Consider the following 12,329-nt stretch of genomic DNA (forward strand, 5'->3'; position numbering starts at 1 on the left):
TTCACTGCACTCTAATAATTCCCAGGCATAACGAAAAACAAGTGAATGATAACAACAGCAAAAATTCTCCCAAACCAAACAGTCCCTGCCCTCAAAGATATTAAAGGATGTTGGAGCCCTCAACAGATATATGGAAGTTTGGAGGAGGTGCAGGTTTAAGGGGGGGAAGATGATGAGTTCCATTTTGGAAATGTTGAATTTGGTTTAACAGGACATACAGGTGGAGATGGCTAGCAAGTTGGAGATATGGGACTGGAAGGGAGAAAACGTCATCCTATCTCTCTTCTCCCTTATACTGCCAGATTCTTTAAAAAAAAAAAAATCTCATTTATTACCTCCACTTCCTCCTTCCTTCTTAATTTCTTTCTTAATAACTTACAATCTGCCTTTTGTCCCCCCATTGGACTGAAAATACTCCCTCCAAGGTTGCCCACATTTAAATTCAATGGCTTTTCCTCATACTGTATTCTTTTTGAACTAGCTGCAGTTTTTTTTTTTTTATACTGTTGATCAAGCCTTCATCCTGGACATTCTTTCTTCCTTTGGCTTTCCTGAGAGTTCTCACCTAATTCTCACCCTCTAAATGAGATTATAGTTGTTAAGCACTTAGCATAATGTATGGCACATAACAGGAGATTAATAAATGTGTATTCCTTTCTCCTTCACCCTCCAACCTTTCTGACTACTCCTCAGGCTCTTTTCTTGGCTTTTAATGCATTTCCTATTTCTTCAGAGCAAATTTTTTCCCACAATTTTGTTCTCAGACCTTTATTCTTCTCTCACTTAGTTCCCATGGATTTAAGTTTATCTCTAAGCAGATGATTCCCATCTACATATCTAGTGCTAATCTCTTTCCTGAACTCCACTCATACCTTATCAACTGACTCTTAGATGTCATGCAGATATGTCAGACTCAATATCTACAACATAACTCATGATTTCTCCCATAACAGGACTCATTATTCTCCCCCCCCCCCAAAAAATCCCTTCTCTTCTCCAGATTTCCCTGTTTCTTTTTAGGCAACACCTTTCTTCCAGTTACCCAGGTAGGCAATCCATGAGTCATCTTTCATTCTTTCCTCTCCTAAATCCCTCCATATATAATCAGTTGACAAGTCTACCTCTATATTTCATATGCTTCCTTTTTCCCCCCACTTGTATAACCACTGCCCAAGTTCAGACCTTCATCAAGTCTTCCCTGGACTATTATGATAACTGCCTTACTGGTCTCCCTGCTTCTAGTTTCTCTCTTCTCCAATCAATGGTCACTCTTCCTAAGGAATGGGCTTTTACCATGTCATTCCCCTACTCAAAAACCTACCCTGACCCACTGCTCCCATTGCCTACAGGATAAAATATAAACTCCTTAGCACGGCATTTAAGGCCTCTCATAGTCCAATTCCTACCTAACTTTCCAGTTCTCCATCGTGTTATCCATCAAGAACTTCATGTTTCAACATAATAAACAATCAACTGCTCTCCAATTTAATCTTCCCTCTTCCTCCTCCATACATTCACACAAGTCATCCTCCATGCCTAGAAGGTACTCTCTCATTTCTCTATGTCAGATACCTTATCTGTCTTCCTCCAAAGTCCTCCTCAGCATCCTCCATGAATTCTTTCCTGATCTTCCCAGGATCTCTCTGTCTCTCTCCAAGTTTCCTTATACCATGTGCACATGGTGTACCTCCCCAGTGGAGTATAAGCTCATTGAAGTCAGGGATTGCTTTATTTTTATCTTTGTATCTGAAGGGTTAGCATAGTGCCTAAAACACACAGTATGTGCTTAAAAAATGTTTGTTGAATTTAATTGAACATATAGAGTTTGGAGTCCATAATTGAGCAGAGTGGATTCCATCATCTCAGGAAATAGTATATGGAGAGAAGAGAAGATCCCAGGATTGAGCCTTGGGGGGGGGGGGGAGGTGAAACATACTACGAGGAGCGAGAGGCAGACAATGAACCAGCAAAATAGTCTGAGAACAGATCACAAAGGTAGAAGGTGACTCTGAAAAAGAAGAATGTCATGGAAACCAAAGAAGGAGAGAATATACAGAAGTGGGTCATCAAAATCTGTAAAGACCAGGGAGGATAAGGACTAGGAAAAGTCAATCAATTTAACAATTAAGAAGTGATTGGTCACCTCTGAGGGAGCAGTTTCAGTTTAATGGTAGAGTCAACTGCCACATTGAAAAGGATTGAGGAATGAGTGGGTCATGAGGAAGTGAAGGCAGAAGAGTATAGGATACTCTTCCTAAAAGTATAGAAGGGAAAGTAAGGAGGAATATTAGGGAATAGCTTGAGAAGATAGCAGGACCAAGTAAGTTTATCAGGCATGAATTTTTGAACAATGGCCCCTCTGCATCCTTCTCTCTTCCTTCAGAAACATGATGTTGAACAACACTGCTTTTTGCCTTTCCCAGCCTCCTTCCTCTTTTCCTGATTTACAAAACAATTGTGAGAGCCTTGAAAATAGAAGGCACTAAGAAAGGGGTTTTGCTTTGCTTCCCCAACCACAAATGAACTATCCCCAAACTGTCTATTTCTTAACTATTTTCCTTCCCAATTCAGGGAGATTTGCTGAGCCCTCCCCAGCTTTCTGTCCTGCATCCATCAACAGCCTTGGAGCCCTGAGTCAGCCAAAAAGGGTAATTGAGAGAGAAGAAACTGACAGGGATAAATCCAGAGAAAACAAACTCCAGGGGAGCTCTAGTAATTTTTTAACCCCAAATACCCCAAGGCTAAATGACAGATCTGTGTATTCACGGGCAAACCACATGTACCTCCCAGGGTTGTTGTGAGGATCAAATGAAATTATTTCTATAGTGGAAAGAACATTGGACTTAGAGTCTGAAGACCTGAGTTTGAATCCTAGTTTTGTGGTGACTAGCCTTGTGACCTTTTGCTAACTCACTTTCATCTAAAGTCAGGAGGCTTTACTGATTATTACCTATGTGACCCTGGACAAGTCATTATCTCCTCTGGCCCTCTGGGCCAACTGTAAAATTAGACCTTGGGACAGATCATCACTAGGATCCCAAATAGCTTTAAATCCTGTGATTCCTCTCTTGTCAACAAGGTGAAGGACTAGAGTCACAGAATCAGTCATGCATTTTCAGATATGGCAAAACATTTTGAATTATTCTGCTTTTTAAACATATCTCTTCTGCTTGGTAGCAGGAAATGAATGAGTGAGGGAATGATAGACATTTTAAAAAGCATCAATAGAAAAGACACATAGAATACAAATAGAGCAACTTTACTATTACCACAGTGTGTTTCTGCCACAGTTCAGCTCTGACCACCTATGGGATCTCCAGATCTTCTTAGCTCATAAGCTTCTAGGAAAATTTCCCATTCAAGGCACTTGTTCTCCTAAGATCAGAAGGAAAATACAAGAAAGGAAAGGCTTCAAAGAGTTCTATTCCCACCCTACCTGCTTTATGTGGGGAACTTTTCTACTCTTTACCTGAGTAGATCATCCTTTCTTTCTCATTATTATTAAATAATATTTACAATTACAATTACAAGTAAAAACAATTATAACATTTTTTTAAAATTTTGAGTTCCAAATTCTATCCCTTCCTCCCTCCCCTGCCCCCTCCCTGAAATGGTAAATAATATGATATAGATTATACATGTGCAATTGTGTAAAACATTTCCATATCAGTCATTTTGTGCAAGAAAACTGAAACAAAAAGGAAAGGAAAGAAGAAAGAAAGAAAGAAAAAGAAAAAAGGAAGGAAAGAAGGAAGATAAAGAAAGAAGAAAGAAAGTGAAAAACTAGTAAGCTTCAGTCTGTATTCAGACAATGTCAGTCAGTTCTTTCTCTGGAGGCAGGTAGCATTTTTCATCATGTCCTTTGGGATTGTGTTGGATCACCGTATTGCTGAGAATAGCCAAGTCATTCACAGTTCTTCATTGTACAATATTGCTGTTACTGTGTACAATGTTCTTCTGGTTCTGCTCAATTCACTTTGTATCAGTTCAAGTACATCTTTCCAGGTTTTTCCTAAAATCATCCTGCTTGTCATTTTTATAGCACAATAGTATTTCATTACAATCATATACCACAGCTTGTTCAGCCATTCCCCAATTGATGGGCGTCCCCTCAATTTCCAATTCTTGACTACCACAAAAAGAGTTGCTATAAATATTTTTGTACAAAGAAGTCCTTCTCCTCCCCCCTCCCCTGTCCGCCTTTTAAAAAAATCTCTTTGGGATACAGACCTAGCAGTGATATTACTGGATCAAAAGGTATGCACAATTTTATTGCTGGATCAGTTCACAACTCCACCAACAGTGCATTAGTGTCCAGTTTTCCCACATTCCCTCCAACATTTATCATTTTCCTTTTTTGTCATATTAGTCAATCTAATAGGTACTCAGAGATGTTTTAATTTGCATTTCTCTAATCAATAGTGATTGAGAGCATTTTTTTTTTGGTGAGGCAATTGGAGTTATGTGACTTGCCCAGGGTCACACAGCTAGTAGGTATCAAATATCTGAGGCTGGATTTGAACTTGGGGCCTCCTGACTCCAGGGCCAGTGCTCTAATCCACTGCACCACCTAGCTGCCCCAATTTAGAGCATTTTTCATAAAAACCAAAGATAGCTTTGGTTTCTTTGTCTGAAAACTATCTGTTCATGTCTTTTGACCATTTATCAATTGAGGAATGCCTTATATTCTAATAAATTGACTCAGTTCTCTATATATTTCAGAAATGAGACTATTAGAGATACTTACTGTAAATTTTTCCCCTAGTTTTCTGCTTTCCTTTTAATTTTGGTTGCATTGGTTTTGTTTGTGCAAAAACTTTTTAATCTTATATAATCAAAATGATCCATTTTACATTTCATAATGCTCTCTATATCTTGTTTGGTCCTAAATTCTTTCCTTCTCCATAGATCTGACAGGTAAATTATTATTCCTAATTTGCTTGTGGTATCACCCTTTATGTGTAAATCATGTATCCATTTTGACCTTATCTCAATATATGGTGTGAGATGTTGATCTATACTTAGTTTCTTCCATACTGTTACTTACCCTCCATTTTTCCCAGCAGTTTTTGTCAAATGATGAGTTTTTGTCAAACACCAGATTGTGATGGTCATTTACTACAATGTATTGTGTACCTAATGTATTCCACTGATCCACCACTCTTTTCTTAGCCAGTACCAGATTGTTTTGATAATGACCACTTTATAATACAGTTTGAGATCTGACATGGCTGGACCACCTTCTTTCCCTTTTTTTTTTTATTATTGCCCTCAATATTCTTGACCTTTTGCTCTTCCAGATGAATTTTATTATTTTTTCCAGCCTATAAAATAATTTTTGGTAGTTTGATTGGTATGGCACTGAACAAGTAGACTAATTTAGGTAGAATTATCATTTGTATTATATTGGTTCAGCCTACCCATGAGCAATTAAAATTTTCTGATTGTTTGGATCTGACTTTGTGTAATTGTGTTCATTTAGTTCTTGGGTTTGTCTTAGGCTATCCTTTCCCATCTCTCACTGGAGTCATATTTTGCCACCAGGAGAGGTGCAGCTAGGAGGGCAGAGCTGTCACATTTTTAAGAGGTCCCTAGGTTCAAATCCTGCTCTTATCAGTAACTTTGTGACTTTTATCAGTGTGACTTTGTGAAAGTCACTTAACCTCTCTAGGCCTCAGTTTCCTCAACTGCAACATGAATTGATTGGACTTGATAACCTCTAAGGTCCCTTATAGAATCCATGCTCTTAAAAAAAAATCTAAAAAAGGGTCTGTGGATAGATCCTACATAGAGGGAGGAGCTATGGGAAAACAAGGACAAGAATTGTTAGAGGCAAAAAAAAAAAAAGAGAATTGTTAGAGGGTGAGAAGATATGGATTAGCTGTGATTTGCCGCTATGGGAAAGATCTCAGTCATGGACTGATTGAATTATTACCTAGACTTCAGGGTCCAATTTAAATATTGCCTCTTCCATGAAGCCAATCTTCATCTCACCAACTTTAATTGTTTCCTTCCTATCTGATGTCATAGCACATTATCCTTCTATTATATACTTATCATATTCTACTTGGGTCTATCTCTACATATGTCAGATGGTATGTTGGAAGGAACATTGGATTCAGAGTTAAAGGACCTGGATCTGCCACTTACCCTCTGTGTGACCTGGGATAATATACAACCTCTCTGGGCTTCAGTTGTCTTGCCTGTAAAATGAGAGGGTTGGACCAGTTGATCTCTAAAGTTTTTTCCAGGTTAAAATTTATGATCTCACTAGATTATAAATTCCTTGAGGTCAGGGACTCTGTCTTATTTATTTATCTTTGTATCCTCAAAAATACATAACACAAAACATTGTACATTGTATCTGTTTACTAAATGTTTGTTGAAAGAATGAATGGGGGGTGGCTACGTGGCGTAGTGGATAGAACACCGGCCCTGGATTTAGGAGGACCTGAATTCAAATTTGTCCTCAGACACATAACACTTACTAGCTGTGTGATCCTGGGCAAGTCACTTCACCCCATTGCCCAACCAAAAAGAAAAAAAGAAAGAATGAATGAATGAGGAATGGGGTGTGGGAAATAATGGCCCCAGGGGCAGACTGCAATTCACATAATCATTCTGTGCCAGTGCATTTAAATTGGAACAAAAATTCATCACATAAATTGTCCTGGCTGGTGGAAAGAAAGGCTCATAAAATGGAAAATGTAGGAACCCACTTAAGTACACTTGTCACCTGAGGCAACCTTCTCCCTCCAATTGACTTGGCACATTGCTATACCTGTAAGGTAATAGGTTTAATGTAGCGCTTTTTTTTTCTTTTTCTTTTTTTTTTTTTGGTGAGGCAATCAGGTCAAGTGACTTGGTCAGGGTCACACAGCTAGTAAGTTTCAAGTGTCTGAGGCTGAATTTGAGCCCAGGTCCTCCTGACTCCAAGGCCAGAGCTGTATCTACTGCACCACCTAGCTACCCCTTAATGTAGCTTTAATATTACCTACAACTTGAATTAGGAACCCACAAGCTGCAGACAATTATTCCAGTCTGTTAAAGTTTCCAAATTGACTAGGGTAAGTTTCAGTTTTATATATGTATATAGTGACTGACTCACATGGGTGTGGTTGGGCCTGGGACCCTGCATTATGGAACCCTAAGTCACCAGGCTGCCCGGCCCCTGAACTCAGAGTGAGTTAGAAGTGGGAGATGGGGGCAGTAGATACATTTTTGAAATAGGGCTTTCTATGGCATTTCTTCTCTGTGAATTAGACCTGTGATTAGGGTCTTCTCATACGGCAGGTCACAGAAGGGCAACTGGAAAAAGACGGGGGAGACTCCAGTGCTGTGCGATCATCTCCGTGTTCAGAAATTGTCCCAATTCTAGGGCAGAGAAGGGCAGAACTGTCACCTGGAGTTCCCCTGTGATCATGAAATACAGTCAAAAGAGAAACAGCCTTCAACTGGGATTCACCCTAGCCAGTCAACAATCATCAAGTGCTCAGCTCCACTAAGAACAATGAGTCTTTTCATTTGTATGATGCTTTAGAGTTTTACTAGGGCTCAGAGGCGTAGGGGGAAGAGCATACACAAGGCATCCAGTTAAAGCGCTTGGTTAGGAGTCTTGCCTATGTAACCCTGGGCAAGTCACTCCTTGAGTCTTCAGTTTCTTCCCCTCTAATATGAGGAGGCTGGGCTCAATACTTGTCCTGGTGTGACCTGTGAGCCAGGGTCCCCTCCTAGTCAGAGTAGGGCAAGTCTGGATCATTCATATATCCATTTGCTGGCCATTCTGACTGGGGTGTCACGGATTCTGAATTGTTTGTTGAGTTGAGATGATTTGAATCGAGGCAGAGAGTGTCTGGGAGTTATGGGAGATTAGGTTGGAAAGGTAGGATGATGCTAGATTCTAAAGGTCCTTAAATTCCTGGCTGGTGAATTAGGTAGGCTATAGGTAGTCACTGCTGATGTTGTTTATTCTTTGTTTTCTACGAGGATGGATGACACCATGAAGTGATGTCTTGACTTGTTTAGCAGGTTTTGAGAAGGAGGTATATTTTCTTTCTTTCTTTCTTTCTTTCTTTCTTTCTTTCTTTCTTTCTTTCTTTCTTTCTTTCTTTCTTTTTTGGTGAGACAATTGGGGTTAAGTGACTTGCCCAAGGTCACACAGCTAGTAAGTGTCAAGTGAGGCTGGACTTTAACACAGGTCCTCCCGACTCCAAGGCAGGAGCTCTATCTGCTGCGCCATCTAGCTGCCCCAAGGACGTATATTTTCTCTAGGACCAAGGTTGGTTACTGCAGCTAATCTGACTGCCGTACTATTTTTGTGTTGATTTCATCTGCATTTCATAGCATCATAGATGGAGAACCAGAAAGGACCTCAGAGGTTATCTAGTTTCACTGCTTCACTTCACAGATGAGGAAACTGAGGCCCAAAGAAAGGTCATGCAAGTAGTAAACAGGAGAATCAGAATTTAAACCCAGGTTTTCTGACACCAAATCCATCACCCTCTCCACTGTGCCCAATTTATAGATGATGCAATTGAGGCCCAATGAATTTAAGTAACTTGCCCAGGATCATGTAGCTAATAAATACCTGAGCAGTATTTGAACCCTGGTCCTTCAGATTCCAAGTCCAGAGGTTCTTAACCTTTTTAGTGTCATGGACCTTTTTGGCTGTCTAGTGAAGCCTGTGGATCTGTTCTCAGAATTTTTTAAACACATAAAATAAAATACATGAGATGACAAAGGAAACCAATTATATTTAAATAGTAATCAACATATTAAAAAAGTCTACAGACTCCATGCTAAGTACCCCTGAAATATACCATGCTGCCTCTTGAAATCAATATGTGTTGTTGAAGTCATTTAGAACTATAAATACACTATTTTTCTACATACTAGATGTATGCTATAGTATATGGGGAAGTATTGGGGTAGAGAGGAAGATTGTGAGCCAGGTACTTCAGTGCTTGGGAAAGCAGCTAGAATGAGCTGAAAGCCAGTAGATAACTGCCACAAGGACCTGGATAGGGTGAGATAATCTGTACAAAGTAAACCTCAAAGGAGGAGAGGGTGCTGAGTGATGGTGAGAGAGGGAGGGGTCTGGAAGTGGCCATGAGGAGTCACTTCCATTACTCCTAGGCATAGCTAGGGAGTGCAGTGGATAGAACCCTGCTCCTAGAGTCAGGAAGATCCTCAGTTTTCTCAACTGTAAGGTTGCTCTTCAGTCATTTTGGTTGTGTCTTCGTAATCACATTTGGAGTTTTCTTGGTACAGATACTGGAGTAGTTTGCTATTTCCTTCTCTAGCTCATTTTACAGATGAGGAAACTGAGGCAAACAGCATTAAGTGACTTGCCCAGGGTCTCATTAGCTTGTAAGTATCTGAGGCCAGATTTGAGCTCAGGTCTTCCTGACTCTCGGCCCAGTGTCCACTGCACCACCTACCTGCCCAATTGTAAAGTGAGGAAATGTAAAAAAACCTATCTTACAAAGTTTTCATGAGGATTTAATGAGATAATATTTGTAAAGTGCTTAGAACAATGCCTGGCATATAGTAGGCACTTGATAAATGCTTATTTCCTTTCCCTTCTGGATAGTATGAATTTAAATTTTAAAATAATGAAGAGATTTTAGCCATCATCTAGCTCGACCTCTCACCAAAGATAGTAATCCTCTCCAAAACCCCTTAAAAAAAATCATCTACTAATGTGAAAACATGTTTAATATGAAGATATATGTAGAGCCTATATCAGATTACATTCCATCATGGGATGGGGGGAAGGAAGGGAGGGAGAGAAAATTTGGATTTCAAAATCTTATGGAAGTGAATGTTGAAAACTAAAAATTAATTAATTAATTAATTAAAAGAAAAATGGTAGTCTAGTCTGAACTTGGACGCTTGACAGTAGGATGGAGGCTTGGAGTTGATTCTGATTGGATAAATCTATAGTGTCCACACCCACTAGATTTATTAGCCATCATGGCTACCACCTGTGAGGCGGTGCTGGGATACAGAAAGTCATCTGCTCTCTGAGAACCAGAAGGAGCTTGGTAAATCCCCAGGACGTAGACTCTTTGCGGTGAGCTTACCCTAACTGCCGAGATGAGCACAGAATTCACTTATGAATCTTACCTTAGTAGCACCACCTAGTGGTTAAATATTTTCATAGTCATTGAGTCTATCATTTTTTGGGTTCTACTCCATAGTCAAGCAAAGTCAGGCACATCTGTCCACATTTGCCACATCTGGCATTCATCCAATTCTCCTGTTCTACTCTCCCACCTGGAGAAACGGGAAGAAGGTTTATTACCAGTTATCTGGAATAAGTCTTGGTCTTTGATTTTAACCTGAATTAATTAGACTTCTGTGCTGTTTGAATTCATATTATTGTAATCATTGTGTATACATTATTCTCCTAGTTCTGCTTTCTTTCTTTTGGATCGGTTTATATGTCTTCCTGTATTTCTGTGAATTCCTTACAGTCATCATTTCTTATGGTGAAATAATATTCCATTACATTCACATACCACAGTTTGTTCAACCATTCCCTAACAGATGGCCGCCCACTTTCTTTTCATGAGTTTTTTTTAGTATCAAAAAGAGTGCTGTTACGAATATTATATATTGGACCTTTCTTTTTGTCTCCTATCCTCCACTCTCTCCTTCCCATCTATCTTTCATATGGCTGCCAGACTTATTTTTGTTTTACCTATATCTGATTTTGTCACTCTTATGCTCAAAACTCTTTGGTGGCTACCACACTGCCTATCAAACAAAGATCACATTCCACAGGCAGATACTTAAGGCCCTTTAGGATCTGGTATCAATCTATTTTTCCAATCTTCATTTCACATACCTCCCCTTCATGTACTCTACAGACCAATTGATAATACAACAAACATCTAAGAGCCCTAGGGATACAAGAATTAAATAACAGGTGAGTTCCTTCCCTCAAGCAGCTTATATTCTATTAGAAATGGATATAAAACATATGTGGATATACATAATAAAAGGTAGAGTGTAAGGGGATAAAAGAGGGATCTAAAGTGTTCTAGGAGAATTTGAGGTGGGACAGAGCCCTTGTAGAGAGGTGGTAGATCAGGAAAAGCTTCAAGAGGTGCCAGCTGACCTAAGCCATGAGGGAAGATAAGGATTCTGAAAAGTCGAGATGAAGAAGGGGTGGTCTTCAGACAAGGGAGATAGCTTATCCTACATGAATAGATAGAGTCAGCAGGTACCATGTTGTGGTTAAGAAATAACTGGTTGAAGTCAGACTTGAAAGGGTCTCAAATGCAAGGCTAAGGTGTTTGCCGCTGCTGCTATTTGTCCTTCGTTCTCAAGGCAGGACCATGACTTCAGTGAGGTGATGCCATGACATGCAAGTGAATTGGATTTAAGTGAAGGAGGGCTATGCAACGTCACCAGCCTCACTCTCTCCTCTGGAGCCATCTAGGTCCAGTGGCCAGATATGGATCAGGAAAACTGGAGATGGCCCAGGATGTAGTGAGGGACCATGGCGTTTTCAAGAGAATGTCTTTAACAGGTCTCAGTTTGGCTAAGGCTGTGCCCATTCAGTGATTAAGGCTTAAAAAAATGAGGCAAAGAATAGCCTCTTTAAAAAAATAGATCTGGGAGGGGAAGACCTTCAGGGTTTCTGGCTAAAACAGAAACAATTGTTATTTACACTCATCCTGAAGGGAAAGGGGAATGTAAAAAAAAATTTTTAAGTGTTTGTAAGTTATACTCAGAGTCTAACTAGTTATACTGAGAATCCAATTTGGTGAATTCAGGTGAAGAGGGCGGGACTGTGGTCTGGGAGACTGCTTCCCATATACCACTCATCTAGGGCTGACTGATAGTTCTTCTCTCTAGACTGAAATACTTGGAATCTTCTTTCCTACATCTGGGTGGAGGACAATCATCAAAAAGAATTTCTCCCTCTTCATTCTGAGACAAAACTCTTACGTTCCAACCCTAGTTCGTGCTCTCTTTGTCCTACAGACAAAATGGGAGCAAAATTTTGTTTTTTGGAGTGCCACACAAGAATATTCATCACTCCCTATATCAGGAATCCTTAACCTGGGGTCCATGAACTTATTTTAAATATATATATGTATATATATGTATATATATGTGATAACTGTATTTCATTGCAATTAGTTTCCTTTAAAATCTTATGTGTTTCATTTTATTGATTGCACACATATAACCTCTGTCATATTGCTTGCCAATGGAAAGGAGGCAGGGAGAAAATTTAGAACTCAAATTTTTTTAAATGACTGTTAAAAATTGTTTAACATGTAATTAAGGGAAAACGGGATATTATTTAAAAA

Source organism: Vombatus ursinus, unplaced genomic scaffold (assembly GCF_900497805.2).
Source record: "Vombatus ursinus unplaced genomic scaffold, bare-nosed wombat genome assembly UNPS02014941.1, whole genome shotgun sequence".
In the NCBI taxonomy this organism is placed as follows: domain Eukaryota; kingdom Metazoa; phylum Chordata; class Mammalia; order Diprotodontia; family Vombatidae; genus Vombatus; species Vombatus ursinus.